At 48.1% G+C, this 23,480-nt stretch overlaps 1 pseudogene across 1 annotated transcript in view; it reads left to right on the forward strand.

Moving 5' to 3' along the window:
- Positions 1 to 23,480, forward strand: part of LOC146797602 (cadherin-related family member 3-like) — a 706,232-nt pseudogene that overhangs the window by 602,057 nt on the left and 80,695 nt on the right. The window contains exon 15 of the transcript XR_014969047.1: positions 3,019 to 3,263. The product of XR_014969047.1 is annotated as a cadherin-related family member 3-like (transcript). The remainder of the gene's footprint in view (positions 1 to 3,018; positions 3,264 to 23,480) is intronic.

The following is a 23,480-nucleotide window of genomic DNA, read 5'->3' on the forward strand; positions in this document are numbered from 1 at the left end:
GAAACGTCGTCGACCCCTACTAAAATAGCATGCACATTAATCCATTGTGTTAAAAAAGTGCATTTGCTGTTTTGAAAAAGCTTACAACATTGGATAATGTAAAAAGCTCCTATTGTCTTGCCTGAAATGCCTTTGTTTGTTTTGTAATGTTATTGTTCTAATTGGATACAGGACTGTGTCCCACAAGTACTTTGTTCCTATATGTGTGAATTTGTTTATTGCAAAATTAAATCGGTTTTCCGGCTGGACTTACAGAATATAGTATCGATTTTGAACTATATTTATCTAATCCTTATCCTAAGCATTTGAGGATCACTGTTCTTTGTACTGTGCGGCCATGTGCAGCGGGCGTACCACTGGTGTACCAAAGGTAAATATGAAGTTACGACGGATACCATTATATCACATTCCATTACTATGCATACTAATACTAGGCATATTGCAACAGTAGGGAATGTGTTGGATTGCGGAGATGTAAACATTACTATTCCCACGTCAGTGGCTGCAACCCTAAAACTGACCCTTGCACCCCAAAGCAAACCCTGAACCCTAAAATTCATCTTTGAGCCCCCAAAACACACCCTAAAAATCATATTTGACCCAAATGCACACCACAAATTTCATATATTATGCCATAATACACCCCACATTTCATCTCCGACACCTGAAACCCATACCCACCCTAAAAATTAAAAATACCCTATTACTGACCTCACAATACGTTGTAATGGAATGCGATGAAAAGGCACGTGCTGTGATAGATTTGTGTTCTAATGGACGTTTGCGTTGTAATGGACGTCTCCCGTGCCAAAGGCAAGCCATAGGCAAGCCCGTCTGCGTCCATCTGCCCCTGGACCACGCTCAGCACCAAGGACCCTTCCTCTCCGACACTCCACCCCTACAGCGCCAGCACCCTCCTCGCCATCAACCCTGGACGCCACATCACCTGTAAGACCAACATCTGCTCCGGACCGGACATTGACATCGCCATCACTGACGGCTACTGAATCACCTTCAAGGACAACCCCGACCGTCCAGGAGGAGGCATTGCCATCCCCTACAGCAGCACACTCCGACTGACCACGCACTCTACTGACCCAACAGTGACCATGCAACACCTCAACTTCCAGATCCGGATCAATCCCAACCCCATCCTGTGCAGCACCTCATCTGCAGGCCCCCTGGACCATGGACACCCATTCTCCAAAACCATTGGAGACCTCATTGCACACCAGGCTCTCCCATCCACCGACGACATCCTACTTGGCAAACTCAAGTCCCACCTGGACAATCCCAGTGACCAGAACACTACACCCTCCTGGAGTAGCTCCCCAAGATCAGACTCAAGCAGCAAGTCACCGCAGCAAGCTACATAGCAGGACACACAGTCGAGCACGTCTCCTCCGCCATTGGGACCTTCAACTACAGCCACACCATCATTGTATACATCACAGCTTCACCATGCCCACCGTACACATCCGCCATTATCGCACCCCTTGCTGCTGGATCAAAGCCACCGAAGTACATCTAGTCAACTCCCTCAGCACCACCACTCCACCAACGCTTACAGACGATGACACTGCAGCGCGAAACTGCCACGATGGCTCTCCAACTGCACAGATACCCGGGCAACCCTCAAGAACGGCACTGCGTCAACACCTGCATGATGGCAGGCGTAAGGGTGACGCAATGCCACAGGGATAGGCTGGCCCCATGCATTGCTGGAGTTGCTTCATGGTCGTGACACGACTGCAGCAATGGGTGACTTTAGCGCAGACAGATACGTCAGGATTCCAGACGTATCTGTCATTACTTGCACCATGGAGCGCTGTCCAGTAAATACAGCGCATCCATGCTGTCACATGAAGGGAGTTGTGAAAAGTGTTGCAACGTGGTCTTGTCCCAGCGCTGCAACACATTTCATGAGTGAGGCCCAGGACTGCGCATTATCTTATTGATAGTGCGCAGTCCTGCCCTGTAGTTTTGTCACAGGGCAGCGCAGCAACATTGCTTGCAGCGCAGTCCAGCAAAAAAATCTGCTGAAATGAGGCCCCAAGGGATATCTCCATTTTTAAGACCAGCTATTTTCTGGTCTTAAAAAACTGCCTCTAACTGCAGTTAGAGGCAGGTTTTTTGGTCCTCCAAACTTAAGGAATCCCCTTATACATATCGCGAAGTGTGGTTAGAGGCCGTTTTTGCATGGGAACGCCTCCCTTGCATGTCATTATCGCCAACAGAAGTAGCGATCTATAGAATGGACGTTTTCACTGGAAAATTGCAGCTAACAGAGGTTAGCGGCATCTTGTACATATGGCAATAAAAATATCGCCGCTAAACCGTCGGAAAAGTGCCGCTAATGCGTCGTTAACTCCTTGTACATATGCCCCTTAATTCTGTAGGGATGTCTATACACCTGATATCAAGGAATATAAACCCTAAAAAGCATGAGTTGAAAAAACGAGGCTTATATAGGTGAAAGTATAAACTGAAGGAAACAAAATTTGTGATCGAAATATTATTGAAAGCGATACGTACCATTATAGGTATACAACTATGTACAACTAGTCACTTAAATATGTGAATCTACTCTGTTGACTTAATCAGTGTATATTAAGTCTGATGTTAAAATAGGTGGTTGATGGTCACCTAAGGAAGTGCCCCTTATTCCTCACGTAGTGTGTTGGCTGTAAGTTAGGGTAGTCGATGGGTTCCATTGAGGGTTATAAATAATGAGCTATATATTGAGCAAAATTGTCTAGGGCTGAGTCATTCTTTATGATTCATGATTTAAATCAAACCCACAGCGCACTGGATTACAAAACTTCATGAGGCATCACAGAGCTGTGGTTTTACTCATTTTAAAGAATTTGACTTTGGTATGACTATTTTTAATACGGTGTATGCATGAGTCTTAAATATAAAAAATTACTATATATGATTTCTTTTTTTGTCTCACTTAGATATTTCCTTTATTGTTGTACTGTAGAATTTATATGTTGTATTTTCTATCATTTTCAGGAAACGTTAATAACCATTTCACTTTTGACCCAACTCGTGGTTCCCATAGCCCTAAACTAATTGTTAAAAATCCATTTAACTTTGACGATGGAGCAGAAGTCCGACGTCAATATAATCTTCTTGTGCACATTATTGACGACAATCTCAGAGGTAAAAGAGAAGCTCGAGCCATGACAGGATCTGTGCTCATAGACATCAATGTGATCAGATCGAGCCCGCCATCGGTGCCCCCCACGACCTTTGAAGTAAGTGCACATTGGTACAGTTTGTGTTTGCAAAAAGTCACGAAAATGGCGCAAGTCTTTTACATTCTGAACTTAACAGTGGGTTTCCTTGCGGAACAGTACGTCACTGCCTGCATCTATGTGTGTACAGTCAAACATATGTCTGGCCCACGCCAAGAAGAAGAAAAAGGTTTTGACCACCTTTCAGAAAATCGTTTACTTTCTCAAGATGTGATAATTGTTATCCTTAATGGCGAATTCTAAGGGGCATATTAACAATTATCGCTGGCTGCTCCTAGCGAGAAAAATATTATCGCTGGCTATCGCAGGAAATTATCGCCATGCTAGCGTTGTATTAACAACGCATAGCGCAATGGCGATAATTTCCCAGCGATGTTCCATGGAAAACGTCAATAACCTTGCTGATACGACCCTGTGGTCGTATCAGCAGAATCCACCCCCAATGATAAGTATACCTAAGTCTGCATTTTAGCAGACGTTAGTTTTTGGAGAAAACAGCTGCTTTCTCCAATAACTAACGTCTGCTAAAATGCGAGGGCAGCCTTGTAAATATCGCGATGTGTACATCAGCAATATTTACAAGGTTGTCCTGCCCATTGACGCCCACTTTGCATCTCATTAGAGATGCAAAGGGAGGCGTCGGGTAAAAGGGTGCCAACATGCGCTAAAGCATGTTATCACCCTCTTGTAAATAGGGCAATATTTTTATCTTTGCTTTTTTGCCTTCTAAAGCCAAAAAAGCAGAGAAATGGCCCTTGTAAATATGCCAGTAAGTCTTTCTTATCCACCCTCAGCTTGGTTCCTCTTCTCCAATTAAAGCTTGGGGCGAAGTTGGTTTTTACAATAGGGAGCTGACCTCTTTACTGCCACTGAGAAAATCCTTATGACGCATAGAGTGCTGGTAGCAATAGTATTCAAGGGGGATCCTATTTTGGGTAGACTCCCCGAAACCATTCACACCAGTGCTTATTATCTCCAGTTCCACCATTTCCACCACCACGCTTGTGAATAGACAATGTTGCCTTGTGTGGGGGAAAGTGCCACAAAATGCCACAGCTAGGCTGCTACCAGATATTCCCAGACACTCATCGATGGCCTTAGCGGGAAAAGGATTTCCTTCAAAGCTTGCACCACAATTTTACCCCACTATAAACAACACTGGTAACATAACTGAGGCTCAGCGGAGGGTCAGGTTTGTTGGTATTTAAATGGAGATTCAAGTAGTATTAAAACATACATCGAGAAGTCTGAACACTGTAATTCTTTTTAAGGATTTCTAGAGAAAAATGTCAGTTACCCTTTTTCTGCTTTTTCTTCTCCCTTAGGTAATATGGTAAAGAACAGTAAGTAACAGCTTCCTTAAAAAAGATAAAACACAGTACGAACATAACCACCACATTACCTGGACATTTACATCCCTATATACTGGAGCAAAACTAGCTTCATGGCAGTTCTACCACCAATTTAGTCCAGCCGTATTATCAGCCATCTCTTGAGCATTGTTGTATTTGCACCTCAACTCCTACTACAAAATCTAGAAACACAACATGCACCAAATCCATTTTTCTCATGAAGCAAGGAATCCCCCGTAGCCGAGAGATCATCAAAAGAATATGGAAGTGTTGAGGGGCTGTCATGTTTAAAATGACAGCCCATCAACCAATAATGTGGAATAGGGCATACCTGTTACATCTTGGCACAAGCAAACGCTTGTCCCCATATTCATCCAATTCACTAAGAATTTATGGGGATAAAGTCTCTCCTGTGCTGCCAGAAGCGCCAGTTCCCAATTCAAAAGTTAGTTGGGCTGCCACACATGGACAGGCAATGCGTTATCCATCCACCCCTATCCCACCCATGCCTTCTCACTCAGCTGAACTTTATGGGTCTTACCCTCTTCCTATTTCTATTCATCCATCTAACAAACAAAATGACTTAAAGGCACACATGGCATGACTAGCTTTCCAAGCCTATATAACCTTCCAAAAAAGAATGCTAAATGAAGAAATTGCACTAAAACAAAGTGCTGCAAAAATTCTGCCAAATTTAAATTTTAGTGTCAAAGTTTGCTAACCAATCCTTGAATTTCCTGGGGCGGAGAGCAGCATATATCGACAGCTGGTAGTTATAGGTAGGACATAGTTTCCATAGGAAAAGCATTTTTTGTCTTGCCTATATCTGTAGCGTCGGTTGATGAATCTTCATGAAATTTCCACCAAAATGTGAGGCAGTGGGTCTCAATGTGCATGGAAAGTTAGGGCCTAGAAAAAGTGGAGTTCAAAAGATGTGCGTTCCCATGTAAATTCCCTTAGGAATTTTAGGCACAACTACAGCCCAAACCGCTGAATGGAATTACACCAGATTCGGCAGAAAGGTAGCTCTTGAACCAGAAAGAGTGCTTTTTGTATTTGGTGTAAATCCGTTCAATAGTTTTAGAGTTATTAAAAGGAAACTAAATGTGTATATCTAGGGACGCGAACCTTCAGGAAATCCTCAAGATCTCGTCCAGAGATCGGATTGGCTGCCAACCCTACAACCAGGAAGTGTTGTCAGCCATCTTGGGACTTGGACTTAGCCGAGTCCCAAGAAAAACATAACAAATAAAGACAAGGGGGCAGGGTAGGAATACCCTGACCCGCAGGCTTGATCCAGGGGCCCCCCAGGGGCCCTGAAAGTTCCAAAAAGCATTTCTGTTATATTTTTGCTGAGAAAATCACAACGTATTTGAGAATTCATAGCAACAATTGTAGAAAAAAAACAAGTGTGGTCTGCCTCACTTGTTTACAGTATAGCCCCCAGCTGGGCCAGGGCTCAGGGGCATGTGGGCATAGCAAAAAAGAAGGAGGGGCACACGGGACCCTCCTCCTAGGGCTCTTTTTAGTTCTGGGATCCACCACCTCCACACGGGAAGGGGCCATGTGGACCCCTCTTCATTGGGCTCCTTGAGCCCATGGGACCACCACCTCTCCGAGGCTTTACAACATAGTAGAGGGGGACTGCACGGACCCACACCTTGGGCTTTAATATGTCCTGGGACCACCACCACCCGAGGATAAATCCTGTGGCCCCCCCAAGGCCCGAGGACCACCATCTCCCTGGGGCCAAATACATATTTAACCTCTTCAGTGCCCATGACGAGATAGTCTCGTCATGGAGCACGGTTGCGCTGTGCCCATGACGAGACTATCTCGTCATGAACCCCGCCCGCTAATGCAACGCCCGGCACAGGGCGGGGAAAGGGCGGGGCACTGAAGGGGTTAAAACTTGTAAGGGGGCTGTGCTGCCCCCTTTCCCGGGCCATATACGCACCAAGGTTGTGCGCCCCCTACTTCTGGAGCCATTAATGGCCATGGGGATCCTGACCTCTTGGCCTTGACAAAGGCAAAGCCAGTGTGTTTTTTCACCAGTTCCACATTGAAAGACGATCTGGAATGCTTCGCGGAGATGAATGCATCATTGATCTATTGGAGCACAATCCATAATGACTGTGACAAGTGGGTTCTTTCTTGTCTTTAGTTGGTGAGAACAGAGTTTGTGGTTCTTCCTTAAAATGACTATGAGTATACAAATGTGCAAAATTACCTGAAGCTCCACCTGTTTGACCCGCCCCGTTTATCTTATCTCAGAATGTTTGGGAGCTTACCAAATGGCCCCCCAGTGTGCTTCCTGCTGATTTTTTTGACGAGTCCTTGATGCAGAGGAATATGAGGACATCTCCACCAAACAAACAAGCACTTGCTTTATGTAGCTAATAGGAAGGACCCATGTTTGGTGGACATTTTACTCTTTGTAGTCTTGTTGTCTTCTCTATTGAAGGATTCATGTTATCACAGATTTCTGGATGAAGACGTGTGAGAAATAATCACCTTGCCAAAACACACTCAAGATCCCTGAATATGCAGAGATATTTACCCAACGAGGTAGCACTTACTAATTAACCACTAGACTGTACTCCAACTGGGTAGACATTTTGTGCAGGACTCTCGTTGGACAACAAGGCAGGTGAGGTTCCATTCTGGTGCAGTCACTCACACAGCTACTGATACACCCCTACAGACACTCAGACACCCACTCACACACCCATTCTGCCACTCTCACATCCACCTACAGGCCCAGTCACACATACTCACTCACTCACTGACCCATACACCACTCACACACCCACATAACCACTCATACAACCACTCATCGACCTATACAGCCACTCACACACCCATGCAGAGCCCCATACAGCCACTCACAACCCTCTCACCAACCTCTACAGCCACTACCTCACCCACTCTCAAAGGTTACAGCTTACAGTTAGGAAATAACATTTAAAAAACTTGGGGGCATATTATCAAAGATGGCGTAAAAATGATCGCCTCTTTAGCGACAGGAAACTGCCGCTAAAGCGGCGATAATGGGCTTGATAATATGCCGCAGAGAATTCCAATAGAAGCCCATGTTCACATCAGAACATGGGCTTCTATTGGAATTCTCTGCGCATATTATCAAGCCCATTATCGCCGCTTTTAGCGGCAGTTTTCTGCCGCTAAAGCGGCGATAATTTTAACGCCCTCCTTGATAATATGCCTCTTAGAAATTCATTAAAAAATCCAAAGGTTGCAAGATTTGTTATTCTATTTCCTAACTATAAGTTCCTGTAACCTTTAGTTTTTTCAGTTAAGTTCTACGTTTTTTTTTTTTTTTGGGGTAAAATTTTTATTAGAAACCGTTGGTACACAATAAAATACAGACAAGGGCCTACAACCACCAGGGCCGGCCGCTATAGAGCCCGAGGGCCCGCAGTGCAACGCCACACATTCAAATGATCCAGAGGCAAAGCTCCCGGCAGTTCGTGAGCACATGTAACAAGCCGTGGCCATAGGCCAGGAGCATTCGGAATAAACAGTTTCATTTTTTATTAAATATAAAACACACTCAAGGCAATGAGAGTCTGAAATAGCAGCGTGCTCTTCCCAGGACGGGGAACAACGTACAGTGTCCAAAGCAGGTCTTGTCTGGAAGCGGTAGAGGGGGGCAACGGGAGAACAAAGCATGGAACACACCTCACACCATCCCGCGGAATGCGTGGCTAGGGGGACAAAGCAATATCGATCTCTAATGGCAGAGGCGGGGTGCAGATACGTCCTCGATATAAATTCCATGGACCCCATACCTTAGCCCATTTCCCTGGCTTGCCTCTCGCCACATACACCGTCTTTTCCCTAAACATACACCAGTCCATATTCTCCTTCCATACCTCGATCGTGGGCGGCCTCGGGGAGCCCCACAGCTGTGCAATGTTAAGCTTAGCCACCATGTACCCCAAGGTCACCCACTGCGTCTGTGCCGCATTACAATCATTCGGTTCCCAGACATTCAACAAGCGCCTCCTAGCCTCTGGCAACAGAGCAACGTGCGTGACCTCCTCCATTACGGTGTGGATACCGTTCCAAAATCGCACAACCTCCGAACATTCCCATAAGATATGGAGAAAGGTACCCGACAGGCCACATCCACGCTTACACTGTCCATCCATCGAGTAACCCATACGCAGCAAACCGGGCCCCGTGACATACACTCTATGAAGGATCTTCAGCTGCACGAACCGTAAGCGGGCCGGGATCGCCACTTCTTTCGGGGAGGCCACCGCCGATACCCAGTCCTCATCGTCCAATTCCAAGCCATCGCCTGTCCATGCGTCCCACAGACGGAGCAGCAAGTCCGCGCGATCATTAATGAGTTTCTTATAAATCAGAGAAATAGTGCTGTCGGGCACGTAGCCATCCAACACTCTATCCTCCAGTGGGGAGTACTCGGGGATAGCAGCAACGTCTGGAAAAACCGAACACAGCGCATGGTAGACTTGAGCATACCGGAAGTACTCTCTATCGTTTAATTTATATTCAGTTTTAAGCATTTCAAACGTTTTGAAAGACCCCTTCGCCCAAAGATCACCCACCTTACATATACCAATCATATCCCATTTCTCAAAGCCTTTCGATCTCCACAAACAGCCCAACCGCTCAGAGGCATACAACGGCGTCGCCCGAGTCAAGCGATCCCTCCACCCCATCGCAGCATTCGCCGCGTGCCACACAGGTACCGCAACCTGCGTGGGTCCTGTCAACCGTGTGCCCGGAGTCACCGAGTACAGCGCCCTATTATAGTCCCCACCCGGGAGCAGAAATGTATCCATCTCGAAGGCCGGATTCAAGGCAGGACCGTATATCCCGTGGTTCACCGCCGCCAACTGAGACGCCCAATAGTATCGTTTAATATCGGGGAGGGCGACCCCCCATCGTACCAAGGGAGCGTCAACTTGGCGAGAGCAATCCGCGGCCGCCCGTCCCAAAACAGTTGGCGCTGAAGACCCTCCACCTCCCGGAAATAACGGGCTGGCACGACATCTAGAGTATTTTGCAAAGCGTACAAGAAGCGAGGTAGTGACATCATTTTAAACAATGCCGCCCGTCCGAGTGGCGAGAGTGGAAGTCGTCGCCACCTCGCGACGTCGGCCTTCAATCGCTGGAGGGGAGGGAGAAGGTTTCGCTCATAGCGGACCGCGGGATCCAGTGAGATAAAGATTCCCAAATATTTGAACCCCAGGGTAGCAATCTGGATAGGGCAATCCCGTGGCAGGAGGGGGGCGTCACCCGAGAGGACGTAAACACACGACTTGGCCCAGTTGATGACCAGGCCGGAGTTGCGACCAAAGGAATTCAGTACGTCCACCAATACAATCAGCGACTGTCGGGGAGAGGTGAGATACAGAAGGATGTCATCCGCGTAAAGGGAGACACGGTCTTCAAACTCCGGCGTCCATCTAATGCCTCGCAACGACGGCTCCCAACGCAACCAGGCGGCGAGAGGCTCCAAAGAAAGTGCAAAGAGAAGGGGTGATAACGGACATCCCTGCCGCGTACCTCTCCCCAGTGCGAAGGGAGCCGACACCCTACCATTCACCACCACCTGAGCCAGAGGGTCAGCATATAGTAATTTTACCCAACCAATAAATTCAGGGCCGAACCCAAATTACGCCAACACGGCCCAAATATATGGCCACTCCAAAGTGTCGAACGCCATAGTAGCATCTAAAGATGCCAAGATGGCCGGCTCACGTATAAATTCCGCTCTAGCCAGCACGCCGTGCAACCGCCTCAAATTTAGAGCGGTATTCCAATGAGGTATGAAACCGGACTGATCCTGATGAATCAAGTCGCCCACGACCCGAGCCAGTCGATTAGCCAATACCTTAGCCAGAATTTTGGGTTCTGCGTTCAGTAGCGAAATGGGCCTATAGGAGGCGCAGCGATCTCGCGGCTTCCCCTCTTTGTGTATCACAACTATGTTGGCGAGGCGTTGGTCAGGGGGGAGGAAGCCCGCCGCACGTGCCGCGAAAAACATGTCCCGAAGATGCGGCGCTATCTTATCGGGACGCAACTTATATAGTTCGATGGGAAGACCATTAGGACCCACCGCTTTACCCGATGCGATCGAGCGAGTGGCCAGAGCGATCTCATCTGACGACAACTTCGCCTCCATCAATACTGCATCAGCCTCCGATAGGGTTGGCAATGCAATGTCTCTAAGCAACAGATGAGAATCCTCCTCCGAACGCACAGAAACCGGAGAGTATACCTCGCGGAAATGAGCCGCAAAGCAGTCAACGATCTCCACCGGGTCAGTCACATGCACTCCATCCATTCTCTCCACAACGGGCACCACCCTGCTCGCTCTCTCCTTCTTATCCAACCAAGCAATCAACTTTCCGGCCTTATCCCCCACATCATACAGTCGTCCTTGCTGCTCTCTACTCATCCCTTTAGCGGCTTCCGTGACTAGCGCTCTATAATCTGATTGTTTGAGGCTGAGAACATGCACTTTCTCATCAGTAACTCCCCGCTCCAATCCTCCTCCATTTCAGCTATTTCAGTTTCCAGGCGAACCACCTCTGCTCTCTCGCACCTCTTAGCATGGGAGATAAGGGACAGGGCCTGCCCCCTGACCACCACTTTATAAGCCTCCCATAGGGAGACGGCCGACGGCACCGACCCCACATTATCATTGAAGTAGTGATCAGTGGACTTGACCAGCTCCGCGCGGATCTTAGGGTTACGTAGATACCAGGGGCTAATGGGTGCCACTCTCCCCTCTACCCCAGGGACAACCTTCAGTTGCAACCATATAGGGGAATGATCAGAAATACCTCGGGCTAAATGACGCACCTCCCCAATCATCCCAGCCTGGATCGCTGGCATAAGCATGTAATCAAGTCTCGAGAGACTCCCATGGGCCCCCGAGTGAAAGGTACATTGCGCCTGACCCGGGTGCATCAATCTCCAGCAATCTACAAGTCCCAAAGTGTCCAAAAAGCCACCCAACCAGGCCTGAGCCCTAGGGAGATCCCTGGGGGGGTGACGGTCCTCCAACCCGGAGACAACGGCATTAAAGTCACCCCCCAACACCAAAACCCCCCCAGGGAGTCCCAGGACCAAACGCCCCAAATCAGCAAATGTAGCCGTCTGTAGCCCCGGAGGCACATACACAGCGACGAGCGAGATAGTCCTACCCTCCCATCTCCCCACCAGTGCCACATAGCGCCCCCTATCATCGTGAAGCACCTCATCAACTTCCAATGGGAGAGAGGCCCTAACCAAAATGCCCACTCCCCTAGAGCCAGAAGTGAAACCAGAGTGAGCGGCAAGGCGACAGCCCCTCCTATTTAGGGCATGGAAGGAGTTCCCAATCAAATGTGTCTCCTGCAGGAAAACAATGTCGGGCGCTTCAAGAACTGCAACACCACCCCGCGCTTGATCCTGTCCCCAAGTCCATTCACATTCCACGAAAGGATTCTCAATCCCCTACCCCCCATCCCACTCCCGTGCATGATACCCACATCCCGGAAAGCACAACCCGGATAAGTCAGCAGAGAACTTCACATTGCCTTGCGAAACAAACAAACAATCCCCAACAACCCCCCTCCCCCACAATCCCCAAACCACAACTCCCCCCTCCCTGCACCCCTGCTTGAGCCCAAACAGCCCCCCCAACTCGCAGTGTGCCTGTCGCCCTAACACATACCACAAAAAGAACCCCAGAAGGAGGAAAGGACCCCAATAAGCTCCCCACAACCCCCGGGCATTTGGAGGGCATATTGTGCCAATCTAGGGTCCAGTTGAGCCAAGGTACAAAACGTCACCAGTTCAGTCCATCACCAGGAACCAAGTTCTAATCCTGCTCCACCAAATCCCGTCCGCTCTCCGCCATCCGACTGTCTCGATCCTGTCCCCGAGGCAGGGCATCCAACCAGTCTCCAACCGCCTCCGGCCGGTCGAAAAAGTGGGAACGACCCTGGAACTCAACCCGCAGCCTCGCCGGGAATAACATCGCATATTTCAGCTCCATGTCCCTCAAGCGCCGTTTGACACCCAAAAATCCCAGCCGTTGTTTCTGGACCGCTTGCGTGAAGTCCGGGTAAAAGCTGACATTGGAGTTCTCAAACTTCAGCGGCCCGGCAACCCTCGACGCATGAAGGATAGCATCCCTGTCCCGAAAGTTAAAGAGTCGGGCGATTATAGGTCGCGGGGGAGCACCCACCTTGGGCGCACCACCCGGAATCCTGTGGGCCCGCTCCACTGCAAAGAACTTGCTCAGTCCCTTAGGCGCGAGACGATTGGTCACCAGGTCCTCAACAAAGAGATCCGCAGCAGATTCCTCCGATCTTTCCGGCACTCCAATGATACGAACATTGTTCCGTCTAGCCCTGCTTTCAGAGTCCTCAAGTCGACGGTCCGTCAGATCACTGGATAGCCGCAACCTACGGACCTCCGTCTGCAGGGCGGCCACGTCCACAGTTAAACTCGACGCCGCTTGACTCAAGGAGTCGACCCGCTCGTTAGTTTTGGACAGGTCTGCCCTGACCAAATTCACATCGATCAGAACCGCGTCCAGTTTATGAGCCAGGGTATCAAACTGCTGACCCACAGCGGTCTTCATCTCCTCAATGGCGCCCATGACGTCCAGCAGGGTCAATTCCGACGATGGGCCGGAGACCTCCTTAGACCTCTCAGGCGATTTATGCGAGCCACCAGGGGATCCCTTTGCCTGTGCATATCGATCCATGTTATTGACCTGGGTATAGGCACCCCTCCGGGTTGACTTGGGTTTCGACTTGTCTCCGTCTAGTCTCGCCGCCATTGTCCGGAGGCCACCAGGACTGGCACCCGCCCGCACCAGGAAAAAAGGGGACCAGGTAGCTAATTCAATTGAACACAGCCGTCGCCGACAGTCAGCCCATGTAGAATCCGAGAGTCAGGCCAGACACTTCGCCGTCCGCGCCCCTCTGAAACACCAGAGTCTCTCGGCCGATATCAGAGAGCAAGCTTGAAAACGAAAGTGAAAGTGCAGGGTCTGTGGCAGGGCAAGCCCAGCCAGCCGCTGTTGTTCACTTCGTACCCGGGCACTTCACCAGCTCGAGATCGGGACCAAGGCAAGAGCAGGCCGCAAACTTCGGAGTGCAACCATTCCGGGTCCCGGCGTCCGATCTGAATTTGGAAAACGGGTGACACCTCAGCGCAAGTTCATCTGCAAAAGCCCGTCAAATAAACCAGGATTAAGTCAGGATAGACGTGGGAGGTTGCGGAGGCCCTCGAGAGCCGTAAGCCTACACGGCCATCTTGGTTGCGCGCTAGGCTCCTCCAGTTCTACGTTTTTTTAATGTTATTTGCTGACTATAATGTCCCTGTAACCATTGTTTTTTAAGTGAATTTCTTAAGTTTTTTAAATTGTATTTCCTAACTGTAACCTGTAAACTTCGAGAGTGTGTGTGAGTGAGTGCATGAGTGTATCAATGGGTGTGTGAGTGAGTGCCCTCTATTTTGCCCTCTTCTGCTCTGTTTTCCATTTCCTGCTCATTTTACTTCCCTCTGTTTAACCATTTCTGCTTGTCTTTCTGCCCTCCTTTTTGCCTTTATTGCTTTCTTTTTTACCCTTTCTTTTACCTGTTCTGGTCTGTTTTGTCTTTTCTGCAAGTTTTTCAGCCTTCTGTTTGGTTTTTTCTGCAAATCTTCTAACACACCCATCGGGTCAATGTACCTTCACCCTGACAACTTGAATCATTTTGCAGAAAAAGTTTAAGACCCCAGGATCGTTTCCTGATATTTAAAAGGGAGGCAGCCAATTACGCCGTTGCTGGTGGCACGTGACTGAACGGATCCACCGCGGCGGATCCGTGGAGAATCTGTGTCCCAAGATATACAATTTTATTTTTTTCTTTAATAAACTTGCAACTACTTAACAGATTTACACCAAATCTCAAAAAGACCTCCTCCTAGACCTAGAGCTACCTCTCTTCCAAATTTTGTCAAATGACGTCCTGTAGTTCGGGCTGTAGCTGTGGTCAAAATGCCTATGGAAACTTGCCTGGGAAACGCACACTTTTTTCACTCCCCACCCTTGTTTGCCGCCCCCGCTTGACAGATCACTCAGAAACTTCCCATGCAAAACTAGAGAAATCTTGCAACTTTTTTGAAGAAAAATTTGTGAAGATTTGTCAAACGGTGCCAAAGTTATCATCAAGTCTAAAACCGATAGATAGACAGACAGACAGATAGATAGATAGATAGATAGATAGATAGATAGATAGATAGATAGATAGATAGATAGATAGATAGATAGATAGATAGATCAGACAGACAGACAGACAGACAGACAGACAGACAGACAGACAGACAGACAGACAGACAGACAGACAGACAGACAGACAGATAGACAGACAGATAGATAGATAGATAGATAGATAGATAGATAGATAGATAGATAGATAGATAGATAGATAGATAGATAGATAGATAGATAGATAGATAGATAGATAGATTTTGTGTTTTAGTCTGCTAGTTTGTTTAAGGAATCTCCACAAAACTTTCCCCAAAAAAGTTCTACATTTTGACTAGTTTGTTTATGGAAAATGTCCGCGTAATCCATCAAATGGATCCGACAAACAAAACACGCTTTCCCTATTCATTTTGTCTTAGGAACTTTAGACACAGCTACAAACCCAAACCGCTGATTGGATTTGCACTAAACTTGGCAGAAAGCTGGATCTTGGCACAGAAAGAGTGCTTTTTGTGATTTGGAATAACTCCGTTCAGTAGTTTATGAACAATTAATGCTCAAAAACGTTGTACAAATAGGGACGCTAAGCCTCGTTTGATCAGACTGATCTGCTGCTGACCCCTAGGCATGTTGGTAGTGGCCAAAACCAATGTTTTACATTTTGCTGCAAATTTGTGGAGGATTATGTGAATCTGAGGCACAATTAAAAAGAAAAAAACAAGCATGGTCTCTGTGCTTGTTTATTAAAACCAGCCCCGGACAAGTCAGGGTATGGATGGGATGATGCATGTTATGTTTTTTGGAGGGAGGGGGCACATGGTCCCTGCCCGAGCATCTGAGAGACCCTGGGATACCCATCCCCCAGGCTGAGGCAACAAAATAAGGAACGGGACATGTGACCCTACCGTTGAGCCTTAAAGAGGTCCTGGGAACCCCATCCCCTGGGGCCAGCTCAATGACTGTGTCCAGCAGAGCTCACCCCGGGACGCAATAGTTTCCCTGCCCACACAGTCGCATTCAGGGAAATGTGTTTTTTCCTGTCTAGCAGGAGCATTTTAAAATCTCCTGCCAAACGGGAGTAAACACTAAGGGACTGCTTACGATGTCATTAGGAAAGCCTTCCGGACGACTCAGTTCCGGAAAGCTTTCTGTACCAATCACACTCTGGGAGTCCCACGGACCGATTACAATTTGTCCGAATGTTCGGTCAGACTCCCATTGTATTCAAGGGGAGCCTATGTACCCAACGTGAACACAGGCTCCCATTAAAAAAAGGTGTGGGTGGGGAAAAGCGTGTACCCTGTGGCAGGCACCCCATGGTGCCATCACACTTTGCATGCATGGAAAGGGAGGACACACGGGTACCCCCACTGCGACTGATTCAGAGGGCTCCGGGTGAAGGAGAGCCTGCTACAGGCCCCCAAAGTCTGATTCTCACAGCCGTATCAACCCGGCAAAACCAAGCCGATATGGCTGTGAGTATCGGTCATCGTTCTCGCTCATACAGAAATTATCCCCATTGAGCTGCATGATTCGGCTCCGAACGAGTCGGACTGCCTGAATCGTATTCGGAACCGATTTGATCAGCCTGGACGGCTTCCTCGCATAGTACTTGGTCGTCTGTAAAGGTGGACGATTCGGTCGGAAATATAGGCTCTGAATCAGATTCGCTTGATCCGATTCCCATTTGGAGCCTTTCCTATCGACATCGAATTCGGGCCCTAAGTCTGCTCCCAGCTGGTGGGAGATTTAAACATGCTTGTGGTTATTTCCCTGCCCGCACGATGCGGTCAGGGAAACAGAACATCATAGTGCTCCAGCCAAGAGGTAGCAGCATAAATAGCTGCCCCCTCCTGGCTGGAGCAATGCTGGCTGCTGCACCGTGTGAAGTGCTGGCTGTGGCTCCAGGGGCCCTGGGGCTCCCACCTGCAGCCCCCAATGTGTGCTTGGATCCCTGACCGCCTCCCCTGTTTAATGAAACATGGCCCCGGGGATGGGCTCCCCAGGGCCTATGAAGGCTTATAGGGGGACGCTGCATGGCCTCCCTCCCCTTTTAATAAGAACGGCCCTAGGAGATAGCATCCCTGAGCCTAACAAGGCTGGGGAGTGGAGACTCCTGGCCCCGTGTCCCATGCCCCTTTTTTAATTGGATATAGCCCCAGTGGATGGGGTCCCTGGGGTTTTTGAAGGGTCAGGGTGTAGGGTGTGTGGCCCCCTACCCCGTTTTCTTGAATTTGGCCCAGATGATGGGGCTCAGGGAGAGGGCCCTGCAGCCTTCCTCTCCTTTTTTAATTGAATTTGGTCTGGGGAGGGTGTATCGTGGGCCTAATGTTCTTCCAAAAAGGGGGGCCCTTGGGCCCCCTACACGTTTTGAAATGAATTTGGCCCTGAGGATGGGGTCCTCAGGTTCTATTAATGCTAGGGTAGGGGAGCAGAATTCCCAATCGCCTTAATATATATGTTTTGGCCATTGGGATCGGGTTCCTGGGACCCGAAGACCAGCCCCACACTGCCCACACCAAAGGCTTGTGTGCAGCATGGAGTCGGCAGCCTGCGGTGATGTTGGCTGCCTTCAGGTGGTTTGGCCACTGGGCCTGGCTGCAGTCCAGGTCCTTTGACCAACTCCCCTTGTGGCCAACCTCTAGCCATGCACAGTCAAAGACTGTGCACTGTGTGGTGTTGGCTGCCTGTGGATGGGTTTGCCACAGGGCCTAACCAGGCCCAGTAGCCAACCTTGTAGCATGCGTTTGGCTGCCTGTGGGGGGTTGGCTAACTTTACGTAGAAAAAACCTACAAATTCACTGAAAAAAACAAAGGTTAAAGTAATGTTATAGTTAGGTGAAATGTGCAACAACAGCCTAACGTAGTCAACTCTAAAACCCACAGAAATTCATCAGTTACAGTTATCTCAAGTTACTATAACTCGTGCCCTAAGGTACCTATAACTCACACCAAATTACCTCATCACTCATGACATCTTCTATGACATCTGATTTGCATAGAAATTATTGATGAGAAAACTGTGCATTCCAGAGTTATAGTTACCTTAGGGCAGGAGTTATAGTTACTTGAGATATATATAACTGGTGAATTTCTGTGGCAAACATATATTTATATATATAAAATATTTATGGGGGTCACAAGAACGTGGACACCATTTGACGAATCTTCACAAAACTTTTAAAAAAGGTTCATCCACCTCAGCTCCTCCTTGGAAAGTTTCAGGGTGATCTGTGAAATGGTGACCGAGAAAAGGGGGTGTCCCAAAATGTGTTTTCCCAATGCTCTTTCACTAGGAAAATTGAACAGCACTACTGCAAAGCCAGATCAATGGAATTACACCACATGTGGCAAAAAGCTAGTTATTGGTCCAGAAAGTGTGCTTTTGTGATGTGGTGTAAATCCATTCACTAGTTTTTGAGTACTTAAGGTTTACATTGTATGTAAATATCACACCAAAGAGTATCCACAGAGCAGTCTGATCTTAAGATAAGAACTGATTTTCTACTTCCACAACAACCAAGATGTTGTGGCAGCCATATTAGGACTCTGGAACACAGTCTCCTGTCCTAAAGAAAAGTAAAAAAAACATGTAGAGGGGCACAGTAGGGATACCCTGCACCCCAGGCCTGGTGTAGCTCTGGGGAATTTTTTTTTTTTTAAGTCAACCTCAAATTTGGGGTTAATCTGCAAGAAATAAAACATTTTGTACAAAAAAGGTGAGCTTCTGTTCTTTTGAAAAAAAGCCCCTTGGTGTGCCAAGCATGGGTGGTCGTGGAGGTCTTTTTATTAGGGTAGAGGAGATGCCCTGCTATTTACATCACCGATTACACTACTTATGGCATGTTCTATGACATAATTGATGACAACACTGTACATGGCAGGGTCGAGAGTTATTTTAGGGGATGAGTTATAGTTACTTTAAATAACTAGAACTGGTGAATTTTAGTGGTTGTGTTAATTTAAAAGGGTATTGTTAGGAATGGGGTTTCTGGTTGGCTAGGGTATGCACCTAAGCCAGGCAGAACCCACCACTCTAGTCAAGGCAACGTATTCAAGGGGAGCCTATGTACCCAACGTGAACACAGGCTCCCATTAAAAAAAGGTGTGGGTGGGGAAAAGCGTGTACCCTGTGGCAGGCACCCCATGGTGCCCATCACACTTTGCATGCATGGAAAGGGAGGACACACGGGTACCCCCACTGCGACTGATTCAGAGGGCTCCGGGTGAAGGAGAGCCTGCTACAGGCCCCCAAAGTCTGATTCTCACAGCCGTATCAACCCGGCAAAACCAAGCCGATATGGCTGTGAGTATCGGTCATCGTTCTCGCTCATACAGAAATTATCCCCATTGAGCTGCATGATTCGGCTCCGAACGAGTCGGACTGCCTGAATCGTATTCGGAACCGATTTGATCAGCCTGGACGGCTTCCTCGCATAGTACTTGTTCGTCTGTAAAGGTGGACGATTCGGTCGGAAATATAGGCTCTGAATCAGATTCGCTTGATCCGATTCCCATTTGGAGCCTTTCCTAACGACATCGAATTCGGGCCCTAAGTCTGCTCCCAGCTGGTGGGAGATTTAAACATGCTTGTGATTATTTCCCTGCCCGCACGATGCGGTCAGGGAAACAGAACATCATAGTGCTCCAGCCAAGAGGTAGCAGCATAAATAGCTGCCCCCTCCTGGCTGGAGCAATGCTGGCTGCTGCACCGTGTGAAGTGCTGGCTGTGGCTCCAGGGGCCCTGGGGCTCCCACCTGCAGCCCCCAATGTGTGCTTGGATCCCCGACCGCCTCCCCTGTTTAATGAAACATGGCCCCGGGGATGGGCTCCCCAGGGCCTATGAAGGCTTATAGGGGGACGCTGCATGGCCTCCCTCCCCTTTTAATAAGAACGGCCCTAGGAGATGGCATCCCTGAGCCTAACAAGGCTGGGGAGTGGAGACTCCTGGCCCCGTGTCCCATGCCCCTTTTTTAATTGGATATAGCCCCAGTGGATGGGGTCCCTGGGGTTTTTGAAGGGTCAGGATGTAGGGTGTGTGGCCCCCTACCCCATTTTCTTGAATTTGGCCCAGATGATGGGGCTCAGGGAGAGGGCCCTGCAGCCTTCCTCTCCTTTTTTAATTGAATTTGGTCTGGGGGAGGGAGTATCGTGGGCCTAATGTTCTTCCAAAAAGGGTGGCCCTTGGGCCCCCTACACGTTTTGAAATGAATTTGACCCTGAGGATGGGGTCCTCAGGTTCTATTAATGCTAGGGTAGGGGAGCATAATTCCCAATCGCCTTAATATATATGTTTTGGCCATTGGGATCGGGTTCCTGGGACCCGAAGACCAGCCCCACACTGCCCACACCAAAGGCTTGTGTGCAGCATGGAGTCGGCAGCCTGCGGTGATGTTGGCTGCCTTCAGGTGGTTTGGCCACTGGGCCTGGCTGCAGTCCAGGTCCTTTGACCAACTCCCCTTGTGGCCAACCTCTAGCCATGCACAGTCAAAGACTGTGCACTGTGTGGTGTTGGCTGCCTGTGGATGGGTTTGCCACAGGGCCTAACCAGGCCCAGTAGCCAACCTTGTAGCATGCGTTTGGCTGCCTGTGGGGATTGGCTAACTTTACGTAGAAAAAACCTACAAATTCACTGAAAAAAACAAAGGTTAAAGTAATGTTATAGTTAGGTGAAATGTGCAACAACAGCCTAACGTAGTCAACTCTAAAACCCACAGAAATTCATCAGTTACAGTTATCTCAAGTTACTATAACTCGTGCCCTAAGGTACCTATAACTCACACCAAATTACCTCATCACTCATGACATCTTCTATGACATCTGATTTGCATAGAAATTATTGATGAGAAAACTGTGCATTCCAGAGTTATAGTTACCTTAGGGCAGGAGTTATAGTTACTTGAGATATATATAACTGGTGAATTTCTGTGGCAAACATATATTTATATATATAAAATATTTATGGGGGTCACAAGAACGTGGACACCATTTGACGAATCTTCACAAAACTTTTAAAAAAGGTTCATCCACCTCAGCTCCTCCTTGGAAAGTTTCAGGGTGATCTGTGAAATGGTGACCGAGAAAAGGGGGTGTCCCAAAATGTGTTTTCCCAATGCTCTTTCACTAGGAAAATTGAACAGCACTACTGCAAAGCCAGATCAATGGAATTACACCACATGTGGCAAAAAGCTAGTTATTGGTCCAGAAAGTGTGCTTTTGTGATGTGGTGTAAATCCATTCACTAGTTTTTGAGTACTTAAGGTTTACATTGTATGTAAATATCACACCAAAGAGTATCCACAGAGCAGTCTGATCTTAAGATAAGAACTGATTTTCTACTTCCACAGCAACCAAGATGTTGTGGCAGCCATATTAGGACTCTGGAACACAGTCTCCTGTCCTAAAGAAAAGTAAAAAAAACATGTAGAGGGGCACAGTAGGGATACCCTGCCCCCCAGGCCTGGTGTAGCTCTGGGGAATTTTTTTTTTTTTTAAGTCAACCTCAAATTTGGGGTTAATCTGCAAGAAATAAAACATTTTGTACAAAAAAGGTGAGCTTCTGTTCTTTTGAAAAAAAGCCCCTTGGTGTGCCAAGCATGGGTGGTCGTGGAGGTCTTTTTATTAGGGTAGAGGAGATGCCCTGCTATTTACATCACCGATTACACTACTTATGGCATGTTCTATGACATAATTGATGACAACACTGTACATGGCAGGGTCGAGAGTTATTTTAGGGGATGAGTTATAGTTACTTTAAATAACTAGAACTGGTGAATTTTAGTGGTTGTGTTAATTTAAAAGGGTATTGTTAGGAATGGGGTTTCTGGTTGGCTAGGGTATGCACCTAAGCCAGGCAGAACCCACCACTCTAGTCAAGGCAACGAAGTTACACACTGAAGATAACCCCTGCTCACCCTCTTGATAGCTTAGCAGAGCAGTCAGGCTTATCCCAGAGGCAAGGTGTGAAGCGTTTGCGCAACACACTCACACAGCAGTGACACACTAGACATACCAGAAAAGAGACTCCACACAAGGTTATATAAAAATATGCTTTGTATTATCCATAACAACACATTAGATCACAATCACATATAATACCGTGCCACTAGGCACTCGTCATGACTTCAAAGGGATGACATAAATCAGTTGGCCAATCGGACCACTGTCAATGACATCACAGTTAGGGTGACCAGTAACTACTGGTAGGATCACCTTTAGCATAAGGAACTTTAGTCATAACCAACATCATCAGCAGTGCACTATATTAGGTACGAGTAGAGTGCACACATTATAGCGATATCCTTACTGGCAATGTAACCTTATATCAGGGCACAACACATAGGAATTTCTCCCCACTTATCCATATTACCATACATAACAATACAGAATACCAAGGGCATCACCTGCGCTCCTATTATTTATAATACGGCAATTCTGTTCCCTTCCTGGGAGGCTTCGGGGTCACCTGCCTGCCTACCACAGGGAATGCGGTAATCACTGTGCCATTAGGCACTGGTCAGGACATCACACAGTTTCATAAATCACTTGGTCAATCGGGCCACTTCTAAGATATTGTAATCACGTAAATACTGGTAGGTCGCATACATCACCATCTCGGAACATATAATTCTGCCTTATAAAGGAATACCCAGTATCCTGACCACTGCCGGGCATACATGACATAAATTTCAGTACCTGTGCGTAAACAGCCACATAAGAAAACATGGATCACCCCAAGCATAGATTCTATCAGGCAGGTTAGCTTAAAGGTACACTTATAAATCACCAGACGTCACAAGATTATAGGAACATCGCTCAGTGTCCCCATAATAACAAAGGGTGCAGCGTTCCCCAATCCCAGCACAGGTCATGAAGGCATTTGGCATAGCATCATAAACACCCCAAAGCAGACACCATCACCATGCATATCTTTATGAACATGACCGGCAGTGTGCAAGGGAACCCAAGTCACCAGTACTGCCTAAGCCTGCGCGTGTAAATCACTTTTACACTAGGAATTACCACATGGAATCCAACAGGCAGTAGCTACGTAATGGCACCCAATTACCACTACATACCATAAGGTTCCCAAACCCCTGCACTCCTAATACCGTAAGTGCCATATGGTTCCGTCTTGGCACATGCCATGGAAATCTCCACATGTGATCAAAGGGGGAAGCAGTTTGCCCGTACCTGCCCCTGGCCACTTCTCACCAAGTGTGGCTGCCGGCTTGCAAAGCAGCCGCGTTGAAGGTTCACGGCCTGCGGAGGCACTTCACTAAGCCTCCCCCAGACTTTCTCGCCAGGAGCGGGCTGGGGTGGCCACGTCGACAACGGCTTCCCCTGGTTGCCACGGTAACCCGCCGAGAGTCGGTCAAGGCTTAGGATGCTGCTCCAGCCGCGCTGACTTGAACACTGCAGATTTTCCTAGAGTAAAGGTCAGCGACCTTTACTCTCTGCTCTGTGCTGCGGGCTGCTGGTGGGAGCCTGCGAGGCTCTGGTGTCTTTTGGCGGGTGGACCCTGCCTCCCCACAAACACCATCGTGGGGTAGGCTCCCGCCTGGGACATCCTCTGTGGCACTTCTGTTGCTACGGCAACAGGAGGGGCAGCGCTCC

Source organism: Triturus cristatus, chromosome 9 (genome assembly GCF_964204655.1).
Source record: "Triturus cristatus chromosome 9, aTriCri1.1, whole genome shotgun sequence".
Classification (NCBI taxonomy): domain Eukaryota; kingdom Metazoa; phylum Chordata; class Amphibia; order Caudata; family Salamandridae; genus Triturus; species Triturus cristatus.